The sequence below is a fragment of the Magnolia sinica genome, chromosome 19 (assembly GCF_029962835.1).
Source record: "Magnolia sinica isolate HGM2019 chromosome 19, MsV1, whole genome shotgun sequence".
Lineage (NCBI taxonomy): Eukaryota > Viridiplantae > Streptophyta > Magnoliopsida > Magnoliales > Magnoliaceae > Magnolia > Magnolia sinica.
This window is the reverse complement of record NC_080591.1, coordinates 67,996,648-68,022,080: the sequence shown is the minus strand read 5'-3', so window position 1 is coordinate 68,022,080 and position 25,433 is coordinate 67,996,648. Positions and strand designations below refer to the sequence as shown.

The 25,433-nt window shown below is 40.0% G+C and overlaps 1 pseudogene; it reads right to left on the bottom strand.

Annotated features, from left to right (window-relative positions):
- The window catches only part of LOC131234673 (large ribosomal subunit protein eL39-like), a 41,524-nt pseudogene extending 17,425 nt beyond the window's left edge, over nt 1–24,099 (bottom strand).
- Nucleotides 24,100–25,433: the final 1,334 nt, after the last annotated feature.

Below are 25,433 nucleotides of genomic sequence, written 5' to 3'. Positions count from 1 at the left end.
AGCTATGTAGAAACTTTATATGGTGGGCCCACAGTGATGGATGGACATTTCTCGCAAAATCCTCAACTTGGAGATCTCAGGCGTCCATCCTTTGGATCTTGGATTACAAGTACAGCAGTCCACGCAAGTGACAAAATCTCATGATTGATAGGTAGCGTGTACATCCATTTTTTACTGCACACGCCATTTGTTAGCAGCAAGGTTTCAGTATTATTAGAATTGTATTCGGTATCTTTTACTTGTTTTCTTCGGTGATACGTCTTCTGTCATTAACGCGGGATGCTGATATTTTATCACAAATCTAAATATGCTGATTTAGATGTATCTTACAATTCTTTGGTATATTTTTCTAAAGACATTTAAAGCTCCTGAGGGGATTATAAATTTTCAAAGATCTAAATATCAAAATAATATTTGAGTAGATTCCATCCAGGGCCCAGTACATTCACAAATATTCATGGGTATCATAGGCGAAAAGGTGGATATATTTTAGTTTAGCAAAATGTAGACGCAGCGGTGTCCTTAAAATTTTAATTTTCAAAAGCATCTTCGTAAAAGTTGAGACCTAAAAGTAATCTCAAATTTAGGGAGATCCCATGAGAAGACTACATGACATTCATAACTACAATAGATTTTGACCAATAAGAAAAACCAGTGCTGTTGTACTACATCTAAAAGTTATAAAAGAAAAATGCAACAAAGAGCTCAATGCCATATGCCAAATACAACATATCTTTTTTACAATAAAATTTAAATTTATCTTAATATACCCTAGACTAGCTTTAATTTTAATATAGAACGTTACTATTCAACATTACCACTACAGTACTGTAAAATTAGTATAATCATCAACAACCCTCTAACTATGAATCTCGATAAACTGAATTCTTACTTGAGAAATCAAATCTTCTAATCACATCCTGTTGACCATTTACTTGTACCACATGTTCATTCAGACAATTTCAAGTATTCATCTCTTTTATATTTTTATATTTATTTTTTACTTTATCGATAATAATGAACACCATTTTCAATTTAATAAAATTAACATTATTTTAATCTATTTTATTTTATTTTATTTGTCGGTCTCTACATAGGCAACATTTGAAAAAATAAATAAATAAATCGTTAGTTAAAAATCATTAAGATGAGTGTACTCTCATTTCACACATTAACCTACACTTAGACCTAGCCAGAGCGCCCACATCACACGATTATGGTATGGCTTAGTGCATATGTTGTTAAGAGGTGGCGAAACCCAAATGACTATTATTTATTGACAACTCAAGTCTTATATAAAACTACACCTTTTATATGCATGAACAATTTTTTGGATCTTTTCAGTCGGACAAGAGAGCAAAACTAAAAGGAAAAACATTTTCAATATAGAAACATGGTAGGAAAATTAAATTTTAAATTTTGAACTAAAATTATTTTAAAATACAGCAAAACAAGTATTATCATGCCCTCGGTGAAGTTTTTTTTCTTTGCTGGCCATTTGATGACTATTGTTTCTTATGGTCATGCGTTCCACCTGATATTTGGATCTGCTTCATTTTTAGCATAATAGCCTAAAATGATTCGGCAAAATAGATGGACGGCGTGGATTTATAATACATAAATGAAGGTGGGCCTCACGGTCACGGCCTGACCGATCTCGGTACCCAATTCGCTCCATCTCTTTGCACGTCATGGTTCTCACGTGCGACTAGCACACATGCCAAAGCTTAGGTGAAAAGAATCAGACTGACGTGGAAACCCTGCCACCGGCCAATGACTGATGGTCCGTGCTCTGTGGGCCCCACTATGATATATGTGTTTCATCCATGCCGTCCATTTATTTTTATATATCATTTTATGGTATGAGATCAAAATTGAGATATATCCGAATCTCAAATGGACCACATTACATGAAACAGTTTTGAATGAGCGTCGACCATTAAAAACTTTTTGGGGGTCATAAAAGTTTTCGATCAATCTGATCTTTGTTTTTCCCCTTCATCTAGGTCTGTATGTCCTAATCAACAGATTGAATGTCAAATAAACAGTACAGTGGGCCTTATGAGGATTTTAATGGTAGATATCCAATCACTATTGTTTTCCTGTGGTGTGGTCCACCTTAGATTCATATCTCATATAATTTTTGGTATAAAGCCATAAAATGATCTTTAAAAGTAGATGAACGGAATGGATGAAGCACATACATCAAGGTGGGCCCCACAGAGCACCGACCATCAGCCGCGGGCTGATGGCAGGGGGAGTAGCCAATCCATTTCCGGTAAAACTAGATAAGAAGACACGTGTGCGGAACCTCGAGATTAATACCAGCAGGTTCGAGTCCCGAGAAGTACACTGACACGCTCTCGATTGTCGCGCCTACCAGAAACCGCGTAAATAATATCCAACAGATTGAAAGTGCACTCCGCGTAGATTCATCGGTTGTATCATAACTTATAATGCATCAGTCCTTTTTTCCGCTAATAATTCCCCTGTATACAAAATCCTATCCTTCAAAACTGTTTTAAAAATCATTAAAATTATCTGGGATGAAAATCAGATGGTCCAAAATTATATTTAGAGATTAGTACAATAGAAATGGACAACATCTGATACTGTTACTTAGAGTATTTTTATGATCCAAAAATTAATAAGTTCAATAAAAATAGATTTAAATTAAGTGATTCACATTTTGTACGGATTGGATATTATTATAATATGATAAGTTAGGAGGTAAGAGTAGCTGTATTGGAAGTTATAATGAAGCTGCTATCTGATCGTTGCTCCTGTTTCTTTTCTCCCGGGGTAACTAACATCTACACCCAAGTTAATTGATATAATACCCCTTATAAATTTAGTTTTAGCAAAAAGTTAACCTAACTTTGTACTAATTAGTAGCAAAAGGTAAGAATATATGGGGGGAGTATCAACGCAGAGAGAAGCAGATAGTGGAACCCGTGACGGATTGCGTACCTGAAATTGATGATACGCAGACAGTGATTGATGATACGCAGGCATTTAGAAATCACATGGAACTTGCATACGTGGCATACAAGCATTCAAGTTATACGGTCCAAATTAGAAGTATCAGTTTGGATGTATCATAATCAAGAAACTACACCTATTTGATTAACTGACTAACAGATTAGTGGATATATAATTAACGGTTGAAAATGAAAAATCCAACGGTCTTCTTTCATGGCCATCGTGTGTTTTCCATTCATGATAAATTAAAGAAGACCCATTGGGTGAGGAGGAACCAGTCATGGCATGCCACGTAAGCAAATGATGGTAATTATTGGCTGCCACAAAAGCATTCCTCTGACCGTTGCTCATCCTTTTTCTATGGGGTCGAATCATGGCCTGCCAAAAAAGCATTCCACGATTGAAGCTAATCAATGAAATTGCTCGCAAAACTCAAAAGGGTGATGTAAAGCGGTCACGAACAATCCTATGGCCAAGATGCATAAAGAAGGCCCTACCGGGAGGGGAAGTGATCCATGCGATCAAAAACTTAAAACTGACATATCTTACAAACAAGACTGAGTTATTGTTGAGTGTTAAATATTTTATATTTTTCTCTTTTTATATTTTGATTCTATAAACATGGTAATGCATTACTCTAAAATTGTAAATTTGGAACAGCTAATTTTTTTGTTCTGGAACCGCTTAGGACGGTTCCAAATTTATAAAATCAAAAACAAAATCATATTTTCCAGCCCTAATCTCTCTCCTTCTCTCTCACCTGCTTCATCACTCCCAACCTTTCCTCTCGAACTCTCTCCCGCTCCATCACTCTCGATCTCTCTCTCCAGCTCCCTCACTCCTGATTCCATCCCTCTCAATCTCTCTCCCTCTCTCTCTCCTGCATAAACAGAAGGAAATAGAAACCCTTTTCCTTTTTAACCTAAAACCCTCATTCAAAGCCATCTTCAACGCCGATTCATTCCGGGATCAGAGGAATTTTTGTTGGAGAATCTTAACAAGATGACGAAAATCTTGCTGAAATCCTTGTGTAATGAGGTTGTCCAAGGAGAATTAGCCACTCGAAAAAGACAATGCAATGAGGTTGCCCAAGGAGAACTAGCCACCCGGAAAAATACTCAAAGGTACACCCAAGGAGATCTAGCTACCCGGAAAAGACCATATAATATAGATCACCCAAGGAGAATTAGTCACCCGGAAAAGTACACAAAGGTACGCCCAAGGAGAACTAACCACCCGAAAAAGACCAAATAACATAGATCACCTATGGAAAATTAGTCACCTAAAAAAGTACACAAAGGTACGCCCAAGGAGAACTAACCACCTAGAAAAGACCATAATATATGCCATAAAAATGCATGATTAGTCCAACTATTATTATTCCAATTTCAATCCATCATTTTAAGGAAGTTCAAAGGTTACTATGGGGGGTTGTCACCCAGCATAGGCCGACAGCTCAGGGCATAGTGTCCCATTCCACCATCCCTGGCTCATGAAGCTAATAAATAGGATGTTTAAAGGTAACCTACTCAACTAGTGGCCAATTGTAGTTCTACAAGTGGAACTTACCATCGCAAGATTATACGAAGACAGTTCGTTAAAGCTACATAGGGCAAATATTACATCAAGCCACATAAGGCAAGCGATTCATCCCAAGGATGTGATAAAAAGGGGGTTTTCCCAAAAGCCACTTAGGCGACATATGATTTATAAGATAGTAAGTCTACCGTATAATTTCATTTAATCATTTTGCAAATGACCACTAATTCGAGGACCTTTACATACACCATACAGTGATCACAAGCTCATTCATATGAAATATTTCATTTAAACTAAGATAGAGAATTTACGATATATAGCATGTTCAAACGCTTGAATGTAAATCCAATGATTAACCATTTAGGAAGAATTCACACAAATAGAAACTAACATTCCTCGTCATATTTACTAAAGATTAAATTAAGTAAATAATAAAATAACTGAACTAAGATAATTATCATGATGTAGAAAAGCTTGAAGGTAATCCTCACCTTAGAGTCAGGTTTACTTTTCAACGCTTGTTGGAATTCGTGCACACAGTTTAAGATCGGATCCTATCATGAATTGTAAAATAGTACAGTTAGATCATATCTATGGATAAGATCATAACCTAGGTTTTGAATTTCTTAGGTTTAGGGTTTTTTTCTGTTCATTTGGTCTAGGCTTAGATTTTAGGATATGAACTATAATTGACGTATAATTAAGTACAACGTTAATAATATGGGTAACTACAAAATAATTATTATCATAATGGAATAATTAATACTGGCTAACATGGTAATAATTATGATGATATTGGTAATAATTATGATGATATTAAATGGTATAATGATAATATTTTAAATGATAAACAAAATACTAATATTTAATAATTAATATTTTTATTCATAATAACTAATATTAGCATAAATAGTCTACTAATAGCTAATCATTTAATCATCATAATCATAATAATGACAATTAGTGGTAAGTCAAAAATCCAATTTGGGGAAGGCGAGTTGACTCACATTAGTCGACTTAATAGCTCAACTCGGCGATGGCGTCTCTCTCCTTCCTTTCTCTTCTCAATCAGTCATGTTCAGAGGTGGACGTTAGGGTTACAGAGTCAGCCCGACTCGGTGGGGTCGACTTGGAATGAAATGCCCAAACTAACTCTCTCTCTCTCTCTCTCTCTCTCTCTCTCTCTCTCTCTCTCTTTTTATTCTTTCCATCATCTTCTTCTTCTTTCCACTTTCTTTTTTCCTTCCCTTTGCTTTTCTTCATGCTTCTCCTTACTGACTATCCAGAAAATAGACAGACTCAATTGGACCAACCGAGTCAACTCGATGGGAGTGAAACAACCATAGTAACTTTCTTTCTCTTCTTCCTTCCTGCTCTTTTCTCTCCATTTTCTCTCCCTTTTCTTACTTTCTTTTTTCCTTCATTCATGGGGCGTCCAGCAACCTTAAACCCGAATCAAACTCGTCCTGATTCAACCTCGACTCAGCAGCGAGTCACACTCCCCAATTCAGCAGACCACGCGTGCTAAACTCCCTTTCTTCTCCCTCTCTTTCTCTGTTTCTTCTCTTCCTCTATTCCTCACAGCCTTCAACTTGTTTGGGGAGTTAGCAAGAAGGCCTGAACAACCTAAACTCGACCCGAACTCGGACATACATGGCCCGGCTACCCCTAACATAGCTCGACTCGAGTCCGTGACTCGCCTGTAGCCTCGGCAACAACACTCTCCCCTCTTTTCTCTTTGATCTTCTTCTTTCTTCCCTTTCTACTCCTGCTCGCTCAAGTCAGCTACAGCCAGTAGCTAGCTGGGCCCAACCGACCCCAAGACAGTGGGTCGAACTTACCCGACTCGGCGAAAACTCGACCCGCGACCCATCTCTCTCTCTCTCTCTCTCTCTCTCTCTCTCTCTCTCTCTCTCCCTCCTCATTTTCAGGTTTCCTTCATCTCTTCTTTCTTCTCTACTTTCTCTTCATCTCCTCTTGCTTCTCTGCTGCAGGCGATCAACAACAGAACTAGACGAGCTTGGCCTGATGCAATGACTCGAACCGAGTCGACTCGATTCAGGGCAATAGAGAAATGGCGTTCCCTTTCTCTTTCAAACTTTCCATTTTTAGAGACGGTTGCCCTAAAAGTTAAGAGGTTATTTATAGCCTTGTGGAAGCCTAGAAGGATCAGCACTTAATCAGCCGATCAGTTACGTTTTTGACTACTTAATCCATAGTGTTTTATGGCCACGGGATTAGATCAAGCTTGCATTATTTCAATCAAGGGTCATGAATGCACTTATGGGGCCCTGGTCCACCCATTTAACTCTCGGATCTGGAGGTGGGGCCCACTTAGAGAAGGTGGGTATTTCCATCATTTGAGGAAGATGATCCACCAGCCAATGGTGGATCTTCGTTTAATGGCTGCAACTGGCACCTGAATAAAGGATTCCAAGATCTCAATGCATAACTATTGAGTTGACTCGGCTGAGATTTTCAACTAATCAACTAGTCGAATATAGGGTTTAGGGAACCCACCTATTGTAGCAATAATTGTCGGGTCCCTGAATTGGTGAGGTTTCTCAACTCTCTTGGGATGATATCTGCAACTAGTTTGAGGGTCCACTTCAAGCTGTCTGGCCTCGTGCTCACCATAGTATACATGAGACTCCCAATAGCTGACGCGTATGAGACTTTAGCCATGTAGTCCCGTTTCTCCTACGTCTTTACACCTTGCTCCTTAGATAGCTTGAAGTGGTTAGTTAATGGAGTGCTAACCGGCTTAGCACCTCCCATATTGAATCGATCAAGTACTTTGGCTATGTACTCTGCCTGTGACAAAACTAGTTTCTTATTTTACCTATCACACTTTATCCTCATGCTTAGGATTTGTTTTGCAGCTCCTAAATCCTTCATGGCAAATTCTCTAAACAGTTGTCTTTTGAGATCTGAGCTGTCCTTCATGCTTGAACCGGCCATAAGCATATCATCAACATACAGAAGAAGGATGATGTACGACGTATCAAACTTCTTCAAATAACAACAGTGGTCTGCATGACATCTCCTAAAATCGTTTCCCGACATGAAACTGTCGAACTTCTTGTACCACTGCCTCGGGGCCTGCTTCAAGCCATATAGACTCTTCTTCAGTCTACATACCTTGTTCTCCTTTCCTGGTGTCACGTATCCTGTCGGCTGATGCATATATATCTCTTCTTTAAGGTCCCCATGAAGAAAGGTTGTCTTAACATTTAGTTGCTCTAGATGTAAGTCCTTTGTAACCATTATATTCAAGACCATGCGAATCATAAACATTTTTACCACTAGTAAAAATATTTCAGTGAAGTCGATACCTGCCTTTTATTGGAACCCTTTCACAACCAATCTAGCCTTGTACCGTTTCAAACCATCATGCTCCTCCTTGGTCTGTAAACCCACTTGTTATGAAGAGCTTTCTTACCCTTAGGTAGAGTGACTAGCTCCCATGTACGATTAGACTCAAGAGAGTCCATCTCATTATCCATGGCCTGCTCCCACTTAACCCGTGTATCTGACTGTAATGCCTCTTCAAAACATTCTGCTTCACCATTGTTTGTCAATAGTAGATAATGAAGGAGGGTGAGTATCAGATTGTGGGTCTTCTCTCCCGAGTAGACCTCCTCACAACCGGTGTTTGTGGCTCTGCCTCATAATGCTCCTGTGCATGATCATCATGTGACACTGTAACACCCGTGTCCGGTAACTCTTCTAACTCTACAAATTCTTTCTCCTCAGCCTTATTTTCCTACACACTGTCCTTATGCATCACTTTTTCATTGAAGACTATATCATTGGTTCTAATGATTTTCCTATTTTCTGTATCCCAAAACCTGTAGCCAAAATCATACTGCCCATAGCCTATAAACATGCACCTCGTGGACTTCACATCCAGCTTATTTCTGTGCTCTGTATCAATATGAACATATGAAGTGCAACCGAACACTCTGAGATGTGCGAGGTTCACTTCTTTCCTAGTCCATGTTTCTTCTGGTAACCCACCATCCAATGGCACTGAGGGACTTCTATTAATGAGATATGTGGCAGTATTCACAGCATCTGCCGAAAACTTCTTAAGCAACCCTGCATGTAACCTCATGCTCCTAACGCGCTCAAGGATGATCCTGTTAATGCGCTCAGCCACACCATTCTGTTGTAGTGTCCCTAGAATCATTTTCTGATGTTTGATTCCATTTACTGCACAATACTCCTCAAGCTTCTTATCATAGTACTCTCCCCCATTATCTGATCTGAGACATTTTACTGTTTTACCTGTCTCATTTTCTACCATAACTTTTCACTTCTTAAATATATTAAATACATCAAATTTGTGTTTTAAGAAATAAACCCACAGTTTTCTACTAGCATTATCAATAAAAAAATAAAATAACGTGAGCCACCAAGAGATGATACCTATGCCGATCCCCACACATCAGTGCATACAAGCTCCAACAGATGCGTCTTTAGAGCGCGTCCTGTCTTCTTGAAACTTACCCTCTTCTACTTGCCAAACACGCGGTCCTCGCAGAATTCCACGTCAATAGACTTCAGCCCTTGTAGCTTCCATTTTGACAATAGTACTTTCATCCCCTTCTCACTCATATGTATTAACCTCTGATGCCATAACTACCCATTCACTCCAGTTGATGCGACTGTGAGTGAACTATATGATCCTAAAGTCACGTATAAAGTACCTTCCTTCTTGCCTCGAGATTTCACCAAGGCACCTTTTATGATCTTCCAGTAATCACTGGTGAATGTCGTCACATGTCCGGTATCGGCTAACTGCCCCCCTGAGATCAAGTTCCGTCTCAAACTCGGCACATGTCTGACATCCTTCAATTTCAAAGTTGTTTCATCTTTCTGATTTATATGAACATTTCCATTTTCAACGATATTGCACGACTCATCATCACCTAAGTAGACTCTCTCAAAGTCACCTGACACATAATCATGCAGAACTTCCTTACATGAAGTGACATGAAACGAAGCACCTGAGTCTATGACCCAATACTCATTCCTCGCATCAAGAGACAAGATCAATGCCTCTGTGTTACTCTCCTCAGATAGATTCACTGAATCCTTCCCGCCTTGAAAGCTTCCTTCTTATTTCTTGAGCGCCCTGCAATCATGTTTTATGTGCCCCTTCTTCCCGCAATGCCAACACCTGTCTTTGTCTTTTGGTCCCTTAGACTTCTTACTCGACTTAGAACGTCCGTGTTTATTGTCTCTTTTATTCAGTGATCTTCCTCTTCCTTCAACGTTTAGAGTATTCCCTGAATCCCCTGAAACTCCTAGTGCCTTTCTTCTAGATTCTTCGTTGAGAATTAGACTAGCTACATCATCAAATTTCAGCTTTGTCGACCCTAAAGAATTGCTCACATCAATCACCAAACCATCCCAACTGTCTGGAAAATTGGACAAGATCAATAACGCCCTGACCTCATCCTCAAAAACAATGCCAACGGATTCCAACTGGCTCGTGACTGTATTGAACTTGTTTAGATGTTCAGCCACGCTCCCACCATCTGACATTTTCATGTTGAATAGTTGTTTTATAAGATGAACCTTGTTGGACGCTGAGGGTTTTCCATATATCGTAGTTAGGGCTTCCATTAATTCTTTTGTGGTTTTCATCTTGGATATATTGAAGGCAACGTTCTTAGACAAAGAGAGTCGTATCGTTCCTAAAGCCTTCTGTCCAATAAAAATCATTCATCATCTGTCATCTTTTTTGGTTTCTTCTCTTTTCCTCCTAGAGGAATATAGAGGTCTTTCTGATACAGATAATCTTCCATCTGCATCTTCTAGAAGGCAAAGTTTGAACCATCAAACTTCTTAATTCTAGTCTTCCCTTCTTCCGTCATCGCTCCCAATAGAACTAAACCAATAGCTCCGGTACCAGTTGTTGCGCAGCATGCCAACAACGCAGTGAACTAAGATCCAATCTCTGGTCTCACCCACAAACGATATACAAGAAGAAATATAAACTAGAATAAGATTCAAAGCATTCCAAACAAACCACAAGACAAGATATATGTGGAAAAAGCCCAACAAGGGTAAAAAACCATAGATGCAAACTTTCAATGTGAAGAAAAACGAAGATTATAAGGCAATATACTAACATCTCCCATGGAAGTACAGAGAATCTTTTGCCCACACCTTGGAATAACTCTCATTCCACCTAGAAAAGCCCTAGGGAACCCTATTTATAGTTTAAACAACTCCCCTTTCTCACCTCTACGAAAACTGACTCAAAAATCCGCAGTCCGTGCAAAATCCAGAAACGAATCTACGTAACCTCGACTGGTCGAGCGGACCCTCGACTGGTCGAGCATGGGCCTCGATTGTTCGAGTACTGCGTAACCAAAAAAACCGATGCTCGCTGGACTTTTAGTCGAGCTAGTCCACGGTTGGTCGAGTGGGCCACTCGATTGGTCGAGCAGGGCACTCGACTGGTCGAGCTGCCTTCCAGATGTGGCTCCACATCTCAACACTATCATGTCTTTTCCATTCATGATAAATTAAAGAAGACCCATGGGGTGAGGAGGAACTAGTCATGACATGCCACAAAAGCGAATCTTGACAATTATTGGCTACCACAAAGGCATTCCACAATTAAATCATGGCAATTATTGGCTGCCACAAAAGCATTCCACTGACCGTTGCTCATCCTTTTTCTATGCAGCCAAATCATGGTGTGTCAAAAAGCATTCCACAATTGAAGCTAATTAACGAAATTGCTCAAAAAACTCAAAAAGGTGATGTAGAGCGGTCACGAACAATTTCATGGCCAAGATGGACCAAAGAAGGCCCTATCCGAAGGGGAACTGATCCGGACTGTCAGAAACTTAAAACAATCATATCTCACAAACAAGAATGAGTTATGGTTGAGTGTCAAATATTGCATATTTTCCTCTATTTATATCTTGGTTTTATGAACATGATAATGCATTACACCAAAATTACAAATTTGGAACGACCATATGTTTTGTTCTAGAACAGCTCATGGCAGTTCCAAATTTGAAACGGGTTTAATCAGTTCTAAAACCAAAAGCAAAATCCTATTTTCCTTTCCTAATCTCTCTCCTTCTCTCTCACCCGCTCCGTCACTCCCGACCCTCCCTCTCGATCTCTCTCCCGCTCCGTCACTCTCGATCTCTCTCCCTCTCTCTCTCCAGCTCCCTCACTCCCGATTCCATCCCTCTCAATCTCTCTCCCTCTCTCTCTCTCCTGCGTAAACAAAAGGAAATAGAAACCCTTTTCCTTTTTAACCTAAAACCCCCATTCAAAGCCATCTTCAACGCTGATTCATTACAGGATCGGAGGAATTTTTGTTGGAGAATCTCAACAAGATGACAAAAAGCTTGTTGAAATCCTTGAAATTCTTTACCATAATCGAAGACTTTTGGGTTTATTTGGGACCTTTTAAAGACTAGAATCATCAATCCGCAATCTAAACATCGATGATCTTCCAAAACTCCTCGGAAGGTGCCAAAATCTACTCTCTCAAACATATCCAAAAGAAAAAAGGTATTCTCTTTTTTATTTTTCTTTTTTTGGATTTTCCAGTATTTATGTTGGATATCTACTTGATTTTGTCCTTGATAATCACCAAAAATGTCGACAATTTCTAATACTATGCAATGTGTTTGCATGCAAATGTAGGGTCTAAGTTCCAATTATGTGTGAGTTCGTTTGTTTTGTTAATATGAATTAGGATTTTCTGAGGTGGGTTTTTCTTGTTGCTGTGTGTGGAATTGAATTCTTTTGTGCTATGGTAGTTGATTTTTTGCACCCTTTTTTTTGAAATGTGAACCCCCTTTTTTGGATAGTGTGCATGTAATTTGTTACATTTTTTTCCTTGCATATGATTCTCCCACTTGTATTTATACTCATTTGTTTGATGTTGCTTGTTTCTATTCCTACTAGCTTCATCACAAATTCCTCACCATGATATATACTACCAGGCATATCTAAGGAGATGTCATGCTGAATCTAACACTTCAACAATGAAGATACAAGATGCACTCATTCTACATCACTGTTAGATTGACCACAATTGTTAACTTAAAGTTTTATTTTCTACATGATTAACCTATCTTTTATTTGACTATCACTCACGTCCATGATTGCTAAATATTCATACTGTTCTTTGAACCAACTGATGATCTATTTGCTTTAGAAACTGCTAAATTGAATGCTAATTGATTGTATATTATTGTTTTCAAACAAAGGTGGATTAGGTGCCAACTCTTGAGAAGGTTTCAGATTTACGTCTTCACACATTCAAAAGTTGAATGCATCAAACAAAAACTCATTTCTTACACCACCAAACTTGATATTGGTTTTTTAATGGATATGATTTTGGTGACTCTGTTCTTCTATCATATTTTCTTATTTTTTCATAATTTTAATGGTAGTATGAATACAGGATACAAAGCTTCGTTTGGAGAATGGGAATATCAGGGTTACTTTTATGGGATTGATGGATTGGATCAATATCCTATGAGTTTTATCCATGTGTGTATTTTTAATGTATGGTTTTTGTTTTATGTTGCTCTGACTATGAGGCTAATTTCACCTGTTTTGTTGTGAGAAATTTGATGTGTACTCCAAAATTTTGTGATAATTTCTTGATATGAGAGAAGTAGAGGAGCTTTGTATTTCTTTAAGACTCTGAAATTAATGGCTTAGAGTACTCGATGCTGCAACTTATGTAACAAGGACATTCCACCTGGTCATTCATCTAATCACCTTAGCTAGCTGAGGATATCTTTCAGTTTTCTCTTTCAACTGCCCTTTCTATACTTTGTACGCTATTGTAATGCCCAAAAAATCGGCACCCGAGTACAGAGACCATGATCCCGAGTTCCCGGGTGTTACCCAATTCTATTCACGCCTAAGTCGTTCGAACGGTACTCTAGCACGCAACCATCGGTCAGATAATTTGACGGAGGTCGTTTGAACAATGGTCTATCACCTCCATTAGTGCTCATTGGTCATTAAAGGGAGGCTCGTCACCCCAGCGTAGGCCGACAGCTCGAACACGGTGTCTTATAACACCATGCCCGGCATATGAGTCTTAGGAGGATTATATCACACTAACGATTATGAATGGATCATCCATTGGGAATGTGGTATCTTAGATTCAATTTGGTCATGTCAGACATGATCAGTCGGCTAGTGGACTAATTTGATTAACATTAGAGAACCCTAGTACCACCGGCATTGGGTGCAAGCATCCCGTAGAGTCCAGCTACTGTCGGTCGTCCGTGTTCACCCTGATCGATCGAACAAGCCTAGGGTAGCCGCCCTAACTCGGGACACCCTAAGATTTTCTAGTGTGTGGCCCACCTGAGCTTTAGATCTGTCTCATTATTGGGCTCATGCTCTAAAATGATAGGAAAAAAAACATGGATGAGATGTATGTAATGGAGCTCACCTGTTACAAGGTTGACTTATGCTTGATTTTTGAGTTAGATTTTAACTCTATTGCAAATTAACATGGATCACATGTCATAAATGTGCCAGATAAGAGGGAAATGCAAGTTAAACTTCTTTTCATTCATAATAACCCAAGGTTCAGCGATCTGGACCATTGATCAGTTGGGTCCATGGTGGATGGAGCATGCCCAACTAAAAGCCAATTGTGTAGTGTGCCACTATGTCTATAATGTGGTGTGTTGATGTCACTAATTTTACAGACCCTACGATGATATGATGTATTTATTGCATCCACACCGTCATTTGGCGAGATCATTTCAAGGTATAAACCCAAAAATAAGTCATATCCAAAAGCTCAAGTGGACCACACCACAAAAATATGTGATGACAATGATTCCCACCTTTAAAAAAAATTCCTAAAGTCCACCGTGATGTTTATTTATCATCCAAACTGTTTATAAGGTCACACATTTTTGGATGAAGGGCAAAAACAAATATTAGATTCATCCAAAATTCTGTGACCTAAAGAAGGTTTTAATGGTAGGCGTTCAATCCCCACTACATTATGAAGTTGGGTCCACTTAGCTTTGGATCTGTCTTATTTTTGGGTTGGAGTGTTAAAACATTCTCCCCAAATGAACATAGGATTTAGATATAACGCATTAATCATGGTGGGTCCCACAGAACTTGGTTACGTCAACCTACTGGATGTAACAATAATAACATTAATATTTATCACTATCATCAAACCAGAGATATAGAAAATGTAAGGCCCGTATCCTAGGCCGTACCGTTCCGTAGGCTTCCCCGGTCCTCCCGGTCGAATTTCGGCAACCCGCGATCTGTTATCGGTGTTTGCGTGTGATCCTGAGTCATGTTCTGTATATCAAAGTCGGCTCGACCCGAGACTTGTATCCTTGTAACCGCGCTGTCGCCACGGTTCTGTTGCAGCGTCTCGAGCGCTGAGGCGATACTCGGGCCAAGAGATGTGGGTCCGCGTTTAGTTCGAGGAAAACGCCACGTGTTGCTAATCCCAAGAAAATCTATCACATTAATCCCATCAATCATATCAATCAAGTACACGTCACTCCCATCACTCACACCCATCCCCAAGTACAATTACCCATCCCCAAAGTTAACTCTCTCCCTTACACAAGTACTCCCATCACTCATATCTCTCATCTCTCTTATCTCTCTCATCTCTCCCAAGCAACTCATGTTCCAACCTCTATGAGAGAGAGCTTGGTGTGGCCCACCTTCCTATCTCCCATCCCCACCATCCAAAGTCCATCTCAACCATTAAAATCCACCCCTTAGAGCTCTAGATCGTGTTGGTGGAAGAAAGAAGAGGAGATCGACGGTGGGTGTTCTTCTAAGGTTTGATTTATGTGATTTTGATGATTTGAGGGCCCACTTGTTGTGGGATCCACTTAATGTATGCATTGTATAAGGGAGGGCCCAATAGTGGCGGGGTCCCTCCCCTTCACATTTCTCTCTCTATCTCTCTCTCTCTCTTTTTTGTGATGCCTTGTGGCCCACCATGATGCAAGACGATCTTGACCATCTGATTATGAGGCCCACCTTGCCGTCGGTCCATTGGACGGCCCAGATGAAGGGAAATATAAGTATTAGCTTTAACCACTCATGTTGGTAGGTTCCACACGTGTGGACCCACCTTTGCATCTGTTTGGATGTGGCCCATCCATCTGCTGGACGGCCAACAGCATGTGGCTACTGTGCTTGGTGTCAACAAGTTTTGTGGGTCCCGCCTGATGAATGTGTTTCATCCAACTGTCCATGCGTGGATCCCACACATGGGGTATGCGTTAAACCCATACTGTCCGGCCATTTGAAGAGATGATTTTATGACTTGTGTGGGACCCACCCTACACATGTGTAAGGGGGTGGGGGCCACCTTGACATTTGTATTTTATCACACTGTCCAACCAAATTGCTGGGGGGCACCATGATTTAGGTGTTTCATGTTCAGGCCGTTTAAGGCCTAGACGCTGGAGGTCTTTTCTAAAAAAATTAAAAAAATATACATATATATAATAATAATAAAATATTGTTGTGGGCCCTGCATGTGGACCCACCTGATGTGTTTGTTTCATCCAGGCCATCCGTTTAGCTTGCCTGGACTGGACGCTGTAGATCTTCAACAAGATATATGTGTGCGTGTGTGTATATATATATATATACACATATAATATAAATAAAAATAAAGTATTAATATAATAGTATAATATGATATTATATATATTATATACATATCATACGTATATGGTGGGCCCCACGTGGGACCCACCTTTTATTTGGACGTGGATTGGGTGGACTACCACACCAGCTATATAGCTGTGTTGTGGCGTCAACGGCTCTGTGGGTCCCATTGCTGCTGATGACGTCAGCATGTGCAGTGGCCCACCATGAGGCAGCGTTGTATCTGCACCATCCGTGCTTGTAAAGCCCACGTGATGTATGTGCCATACCATTATGTATATGTTTTATACCCACGTCGTTCATCCAGCTGATGGGCGTGGGACCACATGATATATGTGTTTTAATCTAAACCATCCATCTTGAGATGATGTTGCACCATGACGTATATGCCTTGCATCCTTACTGTCCACCTGTTTTACATTCATGTTGTTCATCTGTTTTACATCTCAACTGTCCATTTATTCGACCAACAGCCTAGTTAGGTGGGTCTGATCATGGAGTATGTGTTTTATACAACCATTCATCTGTTTGGGACCCACGTGCAGCAAGTGTTTTACCTACACGTGTGGGTCCCACCTTGATGTGTTGCATATATCCACACCGTCCATGTGTATAGGATGGTGGGCCTTGATGTATGTGGCCTGCCATAGTGTATGTATTATATCCACGTCATCCTTTGTAATTCACACCGTGCATCTGTTTTATATCCATGCCATCCATCTATTTTATATTCACGTCGTCCATCTTACATAAGGCCCATTTAATGATGCCTAAGTGATGTATTTGTGGCCCATTTGGTGAGGCCCGATGTGGTGTATATGTGGCCCTTGAGTGAGGCCCATTGCAATGTATATTAGGCCTTTGTGTGAGGCTATGGGTCCACTATGATGTTTGGCTCTATGTGGACCACTCCTTGGGAGCAATGATGGTTACATGTCCACATTAATGGGCGATGATGGTTAAACGTTCACATTATAACCTTCCCTTAGGCCTGGTTAGGCCCATTCTCATCATTCTCTAGTGGGTTGCCTCAAACAATTGGGCCTCATCGATATTTCTTGGCCCATTATCGGTTGTTTATCTATGTATCCCGCCTTGCGTAGAGGTCGATTATCGATTCTGATTATTGAGGCCGATTATCGAGGCGATTTTGATTATTGAGGCCGATTCTGATTATCGAGGCTTATTCCGATTATCGAGGCCAATTCTGATTATTGAGGCTGATTCTGATTATCGTGACCGATTTTGATTTTTGAGGCCGATTCCGATTGTTAAGCCCGATTATTGAGGCCAATTTTGATTATCAAGGTCGATTTCGATTGTTAAGCTCGATTATTGAGGCCGATTCTGATTATTGAGGCCGGTTCCGATTGTTAAGGCCGATTATCGAGGCCGATTCTGATTATTGAGGCTGATTCTGATTGTCAAGGCCGATTTCGATTGCCGAGGCCAATTGTCGAGGTCGATTCTAATGGTTAAGGCCGATTGTTGAGGTTGAATATCGAGACTGATTGTCGAGGCCCAATGTGATGTATATGCGGCATATATTTGAGGCCCATTGTAATGAGCATTCAGCCTCAACTTAATGCATATAAGGCCTATGTGATGAAGCCCATTGTGATGTATATGAGGCCCATTGTGATGCATTTAAGGCCTACGTGATGTATGTGAGGCCTATGTGATGAGGCTCATTGTGGTGCATTAAGGGCCAGGCGATGGAGCCCGTTGTGATGTATATTAGGCCCATGTAAGAGGCCCATCGTGATGTGTATTAAGCTCTTGATTGAAGCCCACGGTGTTGTATATTAGGCCCTTATGTGAGGCCATGGGTCCAATATATGTTAGGCTCTATGTGGGCCATTCCTTAGGAGCAATGTTAGTTAAATGTCCACATTGTCGAGGTCGATTATCGATGCCGGTTATTGATACTGATTATGAGTATGTGACAGCATAGTATCATGATACATGCCCATTCGCATCATCTGTATGTTTATTATGAGATGTGATTAACCATTGCATATGCTATAGTACTGATGGTTTATGGGACTCCCTGATAGGTGGAGTTATCCCACATGAGCGCACGGTATGCACAGGATTGATGCATGATTGGACTACATGATTCATGCATCTCGCATTGTATGATGGTGATTACTGTATGCCCTAGCGACATCAGCGCTGTGACCTCCACAGACATGTCGTGGATGGCCAGATAGGACACTGAAAATGTTTGGTTTGAAAATTTGGGCACTTTGGATGTCCGTGGGTGAAAGTCCCTAAACCTCCGAGGCCAGGAGACGCCCCAACGTCTAAACCGAGTGAATACATGAGCGCCCAAGTGCCAAATACCAGTAGGTCGCGTCTCCCACTGTGTCGTGGTCGGTTGGGAGGGGCATGGCCTTATCCGCCAGAGTGAGGGGACTGTAAGCTAGGCTGAGTATGACCAGCTCCCAAATGGGTCCGCTATCGATAAGCCGGGTAGGCATTGGTATACTACTGGTAGGCAGGTAATAAGGTCTTTTTCACTCGCTGAACTACACCGCCGGCTAGGGCGATAGCTAAGTTGGAGTGTACTAGACCTCGATGATGATTCCAGAGATGTACAGTACTGATATGTGGACTTATTGAGCAGAAATTGCACATTCATTTATTCATTCACTATCCACTCGGGCTGGTGGTGCGCAGCTATTTATTATATACATCTTCGCAATGGCCAAGATTTCGGTTGGGGTGCACGACTAACCTGAGATCAGGAGCTTACCACATTGAGTCTATCTACCCAAATTTAGGTATGGGACTGGTTTGGATAGAAGTACTTTGTGATAGGCCCCATAGCCTGCGATACCACGTACTATCATTCCGACTTCACACTGCAGCTTGGTCATTTCATTTACACCACATATTGCATATTGCATTACATATCGGCATGTGGCATTTTGGGTTGCTATGTTTCTGCATTCATATGACTTAGATGAGGCCGATGATATTCGTAGCTCTTCAGAATTGCATATGGTAATGCATCATCGGTATCTGATATTGACTCATTATGTCGCTGCATTACATAGCTGACTTACATTACTTTCTAAATATATGACATTGGCTTGCTATGTCTTTGCATCGCATATCCTGGATAAGGTTGATGATATTTTTATGGACTTGTCAGTATTTCTGCTTACTCTGATATTGTATGGTTCGTGGACTTACCAATATTTCTATTTACTCTGATACAACATTTTGAGCACGCTTATACTGCTCACACACTTTCACCACCCTCTAAGCTTTTTATAAGCTTATGCATAATAGATGCGTGCAGGTGGCGTTAGGTTGCAGCAGCGTTGAGCAGGGAGCATGCAGCGGTCTTTTAAAGCTTTGATTTCGATATATGTATTCCCCTTTCAGCATTGTATTCAAATGTTTATATTAATGGATATATGATGATGATGTTACCTTTGTGATTTGAGTATACTTGTGGTTATGCTTCTTATGAGATAAATGTACGTTGAAAAATCCTCCTTGTAGGATCACAGGATCGGAACCTGGTGTATGGGCGGTGAGAGCCGAGAATGGGGTATTACGGAGGCTGTTAGCACCGGATTCAGCAATCGAAAATTTTGTGAGCCCGATTTCTAGGTTTGGGAGCGTGACAGAAAACAACAAAAATAAGGCGCGGATTAAGTACTACCCCTGCCTGTTCGAAGCTCGGGACAGGCAAAGGCTCCGACAGCTACTGAGGGACCAAAATGTTTTATAAATTCTATCTACACTGTCCATACATTTTAAATATCATTTTAGATCATGAAACCAGAAATGACAAAGATACTAGGTTCAAATAGACCACAAATTAAGGATTACATTTTTACCGTTGAAAAATTCTTAGAGGTCATAGAAGTTTTGGATCAAGATGATATTTGTTTTTTCACTTCATGCAGTTGTATATGACCATATTAACATGTTGGATGGCAAATAAAAAATATGGTGGACCCTAAAATGATTTCAATGGTGGGTGTCCTTAGAACCGCTGCTTCATTTGGTGTGGTCAACTTGAGAATTGGATCTGACTTATTTTTGGCCCCACACTCTATAATAATATGGAAAAATGTATGGATGGTGTGGATGAAATCCATACATCATGGTGGCCCCTCAATGGCCCTAGGAGCCTCCACCTGTCGCGAGCTCAGAACAGGCAGGGGTAGTACTTGGGCATTTCAGACCCGATCCAGTGGATCCAACCCAATTCGACCCGATTCGAACAGAACCGACGGTCAAGATCGGGTAGCCCCATCTAGATATTAAATATTTTCAGGTCGAATCTGGATAGGCCCTGTTCCGAACCGACCTGATCCGGAATCCGATCCGATTGGATGTGATTCGGACTGACCCGATCCGGACCGGATTTATTAGCACATGTGTGTGAGTGTGTGTGTGTGTGTGTGTGTGTGTGTGTGTGTACGGAATGGACTGTTGGCTAGGCTTCAGAGTCTTCACTCCGCAGCCCGGCACACCACTCCTGATCCCGATTAGGTAGGACCTACTAGGCCACTCCATTTTAATTTTTTTTAATTTTAAGAGCTCAAATCTCAATGGATGTATGGAATGGATTGTTGGCCAGGCCAGCCATGGCTCGTTGTGCGAGTGTGCAGTCATGGCTCGTCGGCTAGGCTAGCCATGGCCCGCTGCCCGCTACTCATGCGATCCACTGGACTGTCGGATGGGTTGATATGATCTTTTCATATAGGGGTGGCCACCTGATAAGCTGACCAACCTATTTTTGCATATGCTCCCTCTTCACGATTAGGGTACACTTGATGCACTGCACAGATGTTCCACAACACTACCTGGATTGGCAATGTAAAAAATCTCTATACTCTTTCAGCAAGAATGCTCACCTGCAACCAGTTGCAGGCTAGCATAACCTACAACCCATTGTGCGCTTTGGGTGTGGACGACATTATAAGCATTCACAAGGGGGGGCCCCATGAAAATATCCAGGGCATGCACAAAAATCAATTGTCCCATCATCAGGTGGGCCATGTGCACATAGAATCAGATTGTCAGCAGGTTTTTTATTTAACATCCAAAGTTCTACAGCCTGGAGGCTCACCTGATATTTGTATCATACTACAACCGATAGTAGACAACCATTAATCCCACAAAGAAGCAACATTTACTATCTTAATCCCCCAATAGCTCTAACCAACATCAAACTACACAGGCATCTTTCAGAAAGCTTGCAACCAAATAACTGTTATCTATAACCCGTCTCAAACATAGTACAAACACCTGAAAAATCCTCTCAACTCGGTATTTAATTTTGGGGGAATAGAAAACAATTTAAACGTTTAAGGAGCTTTGCTAAGTGTACTTGTGTGCAATAAAGCTCATGTACATGCCACACGTGACAACATGGCACAATAGGTCCAAAATCCAATCCATCCTCCAGAAAGGAACCATTGCATTGATGGCCCAGGCAAAGAATCAGGTTGATCAAGTCAGGCAAGCCACTGTTTGCAAAACATATGAACGGCTCTGAAAAACTTGGCTATAGTTTGCTAACCCATCCACCTATTTCCAATATTGAGGCCCATATGTTGTGTGGACCAGATCTACTTTTTGGGAAAACAAGTAGAACGTAGGACCAACATGATGGATTGATCGCATCTCTCACCTATGTGCCTGCATGTGTGGCATGTACATGAGCTTTACTTCACATGAGTGTGCACTTAGCAAAGCTCATATTTCAAGAGCATAAAACAAAACTCAGGACATTGCATGCTGGCAGACGATCCAGGCTCTCTTCATGGAGATCATTATTTGAAGCAATCTATCAGTGCATGAAGTCTCAGTGAGAGTCTTGCTGGTGGCAAGGATCTTAGACATTCAGCTTGCAAAATCATCGAGTAAACTCACCCAGTTTTAGAACCACATCTCTCAACAATTTTTACTGTCTATACCACAGATGTAGCATTCTAGAGGATTGAAATCCTTAACTTTAGTTTCCAAAATTTTCCTTGAACTCTCTAGTTTAGCCATTTATTTGAATTCAGCTTAAATTGATACAAGAGATGTTATTGGATTGTGAGGTTTGTTCAAATGCAGCGACATACTGGGACACTAGCTGTTTGATTTTATTTTCTATTTTTTATTTTTTTTGAAAACACTCTGGGATTGAATATTTCAACCCTTAGATTATGCAAAGGCTATGGTAACAGTTCATGTTCAAATAAAAAGAGCCAAATTACCAAACAACTAAAATAATACAACTGAGAGCTTTAATTTGTGGACTTTCCACCACAAAAGGTGAGACTTGACATATAAACAGTTTGGATCAAAAACAGTTTGGATCATTTGAATATGCCAGATTTAAAGGCAAGGATCCTACTTATCACATTACAATACAAAATGCATTTCAGCAAACCTCTTGCTTGGCAATGTTTTCTTCTTTTTTTTTGTAAGCTAGTTAAAGTACCATACCATTTAATTTTTTAATAGGATGCATACATTTCCATGAACTGGTTCACTTTCAGATTCATTTTACTAACAAATGTGTTTGTAGTCCTCTCTCTAGAGAGCTTGGTAATTGTGATGTTTCTGTTCATTATTTGTGCTTTTGAATTAGCTTAAATCTGTCCATTTATCTTATGTTCATTGTCTTATTGTGCATTGTAATTTGTATACTTAGCTTAATATGTGCATTGCTTAGTTAATTATTGTGCATTGTAATGTGTATACTTAGCTTAATATGTGCATTGCTTAGTTAATTATTGTGCATTGTAATGTGCATACTTAGCTTAATATATGCATTGCTTAGTTAATTATTGTGCATTGTAATGTGTATACTTAGCTTAATATGTGCATTGCTTAGTTAATTATTGTGCATTGTATACTTAGCTTAGTTGTGATTGTGATTGTGATTTGTGAGTTAGATAATTAGTTACCCGTTTGAAGATTTCTATGTGGTCATACATATATATAATGTATTTTTGGTAGCATAGAAATCACTCAAATTGTACCTTTTTGGATAGTTCAAGGTTAGATGGAGAGTATGCTTTCATATAACCTATTTAAATGTTCATGCCTGATCCGTAGTCCATCTCCTCGTTTCTCTCTGGATATGTTTCTTTCGTTTCATATCCAATGTCAAATATCTTTACATTACTTTAGATATTTGGCATCGGAATGTAACGTAAGATCAACTTATCTGGAGAGGCATGGGGAGATGCTGCCGGATTTTCGGCATGGTCGTTTAAATGGGAATATGAAAGTATTACAATCTATCCAACCTTGGATGGGTAACTAATTTAGGATTTAATTGTTAATTATAAGTTAGATAATTAGTTACCCGTTTGAGAATTTCTATGTGGCCATACATAAATATAGTGTGTTTTCGAGGGCATAAAAATCTCTCAAATTGTCCCTTTTTGGACAGTTCAAGGTTAGATGGATAGTATACTTTTATATAACATATTTAAATGTTCATGCCTGATCCATGGTCCGTCTCCTCGTTTCTATCTGGATATGTTTCTTTCGTTTCGTATCCAATACCAAATATCTTTACCTTGATTTAGATATTTGGCATCGGAATGTAACGTAAGATCAACTTTTTTAGAGAGGCATGGGGAGATGCTGCCAGATTTTCGGCGTGGACGTTTAAATGGGAATATGAAAGTATTACATTCTTTCCAACCTTTAATGGGTAACTAATTTAAGATTTAGTATAACTGTTTTAGCATTAGATTGCTAATGCTAATATGATTTAATATATTTCAACTATCAGATGAAAAGTGAGGGACTTTGCAATACCCTGTCCCCGGCCCCTGATGGTCGGTCAATTACATCACCGATGATCCTTGAAGATGAAGGATTAGGTCTTGAACATGAAGAGGTGCCCGTCGACATCGTTGATACTAGTACCACACAATTACATGTTGTGGGAAAAATGAAAAGAGGTCGGTAATGTGGGAAGATTTTGAAAAAATAATCTTAAAGAACGGCTAAGTGAAGATATAATGCAAGCACTACAAGAGTCAATACACTAGGCAAGTAGATGATTCGGCCACAACATTGAAGAAACATATTTCAAAGTGTTATAAAAAAGCGAGAAGTGCGACAAGGCAACAAACACTTTCATTTTCGTAATCTGTAAGGGGTCCGTCGGTGTCACTCTACAAGTATGACAAAGAGTAGGTGAATGAGTGGATGACCAAGTTAATTATTTCAGATGAAAGACCATTTCAAATGGTAGAGAGTCTTACTTTTGTTGGACTAGCCAAATGCCTTAACCCTAGATACAAGAAGGTCTCTTATACAATAATCAGGAGGGTGTGTATGAAGATGTATGAAGGCGAGAAGGTTAAGTTGAAAGGAGAGTTGGAAACGATTTCCCGAATTAGCTTAATATCAGATTTGTGGATGGCATCTAATCAACGAAAGGGGTATATGTCCCTAACTGTTCACTATGTTGGTGCCAAATGGAGGCTTTGCAAGAGAATAATAAACTTTCGTTATCTTGCGCCTCCTCATAATGGTTTGATGATTTCAGACTGCATACACAGATGTCTAATGGAGTGTGGAATTAAGAAGAAGATCTCGACAATTATACTAGACAATGCCTCTACAAATGATAGTGTGATAATGAATTTGTGCAACCAGTTTAAGGTCACTGGTGACCTGTATTTTGGTGGAAAGATATTTCATGTTAGGTGTTGTGCCCACATCCTAAACTTGATTGTACAAGAATGCCTTAAAACAATCGATCCCACGATCAAAAACATAAGAGAGAGTATGAAGTACATACGGGGGTCACCTTCACAATTACATGCATGGAATGAGATCGTGAAGTGGTTAAATTTGTCAACTCTGAGAACGATGAAGTTGGACATCACGACACGTTAGAATTCAACTTTTGAAATGTTGGATTCAGCAATTGATTTGAGACCTGCATTCTCTCACTATGCGGAGTGTGATAGTGCAAAAATTTTAAGCTGCAAGTATCCAACAGTAAATATATTTCTGTCTGAACTTTGGAAGGTAAAAGATGTCTTGCGCAAAAGTAGTGGACAAGACTTTTTACACTTCACGACCATGGGTATGCAGGTAAAGTTTGATAAGTATTAGTCTGAGTATAGTCTGGTAATGGGTGTTGTGGTCGTTTTTGATCCCCAATACAAGATGATTATGGTTGGCTTCATATGTAATAAGTTGTATGGTGTGATAGGTGTTGCTGAGGCCGA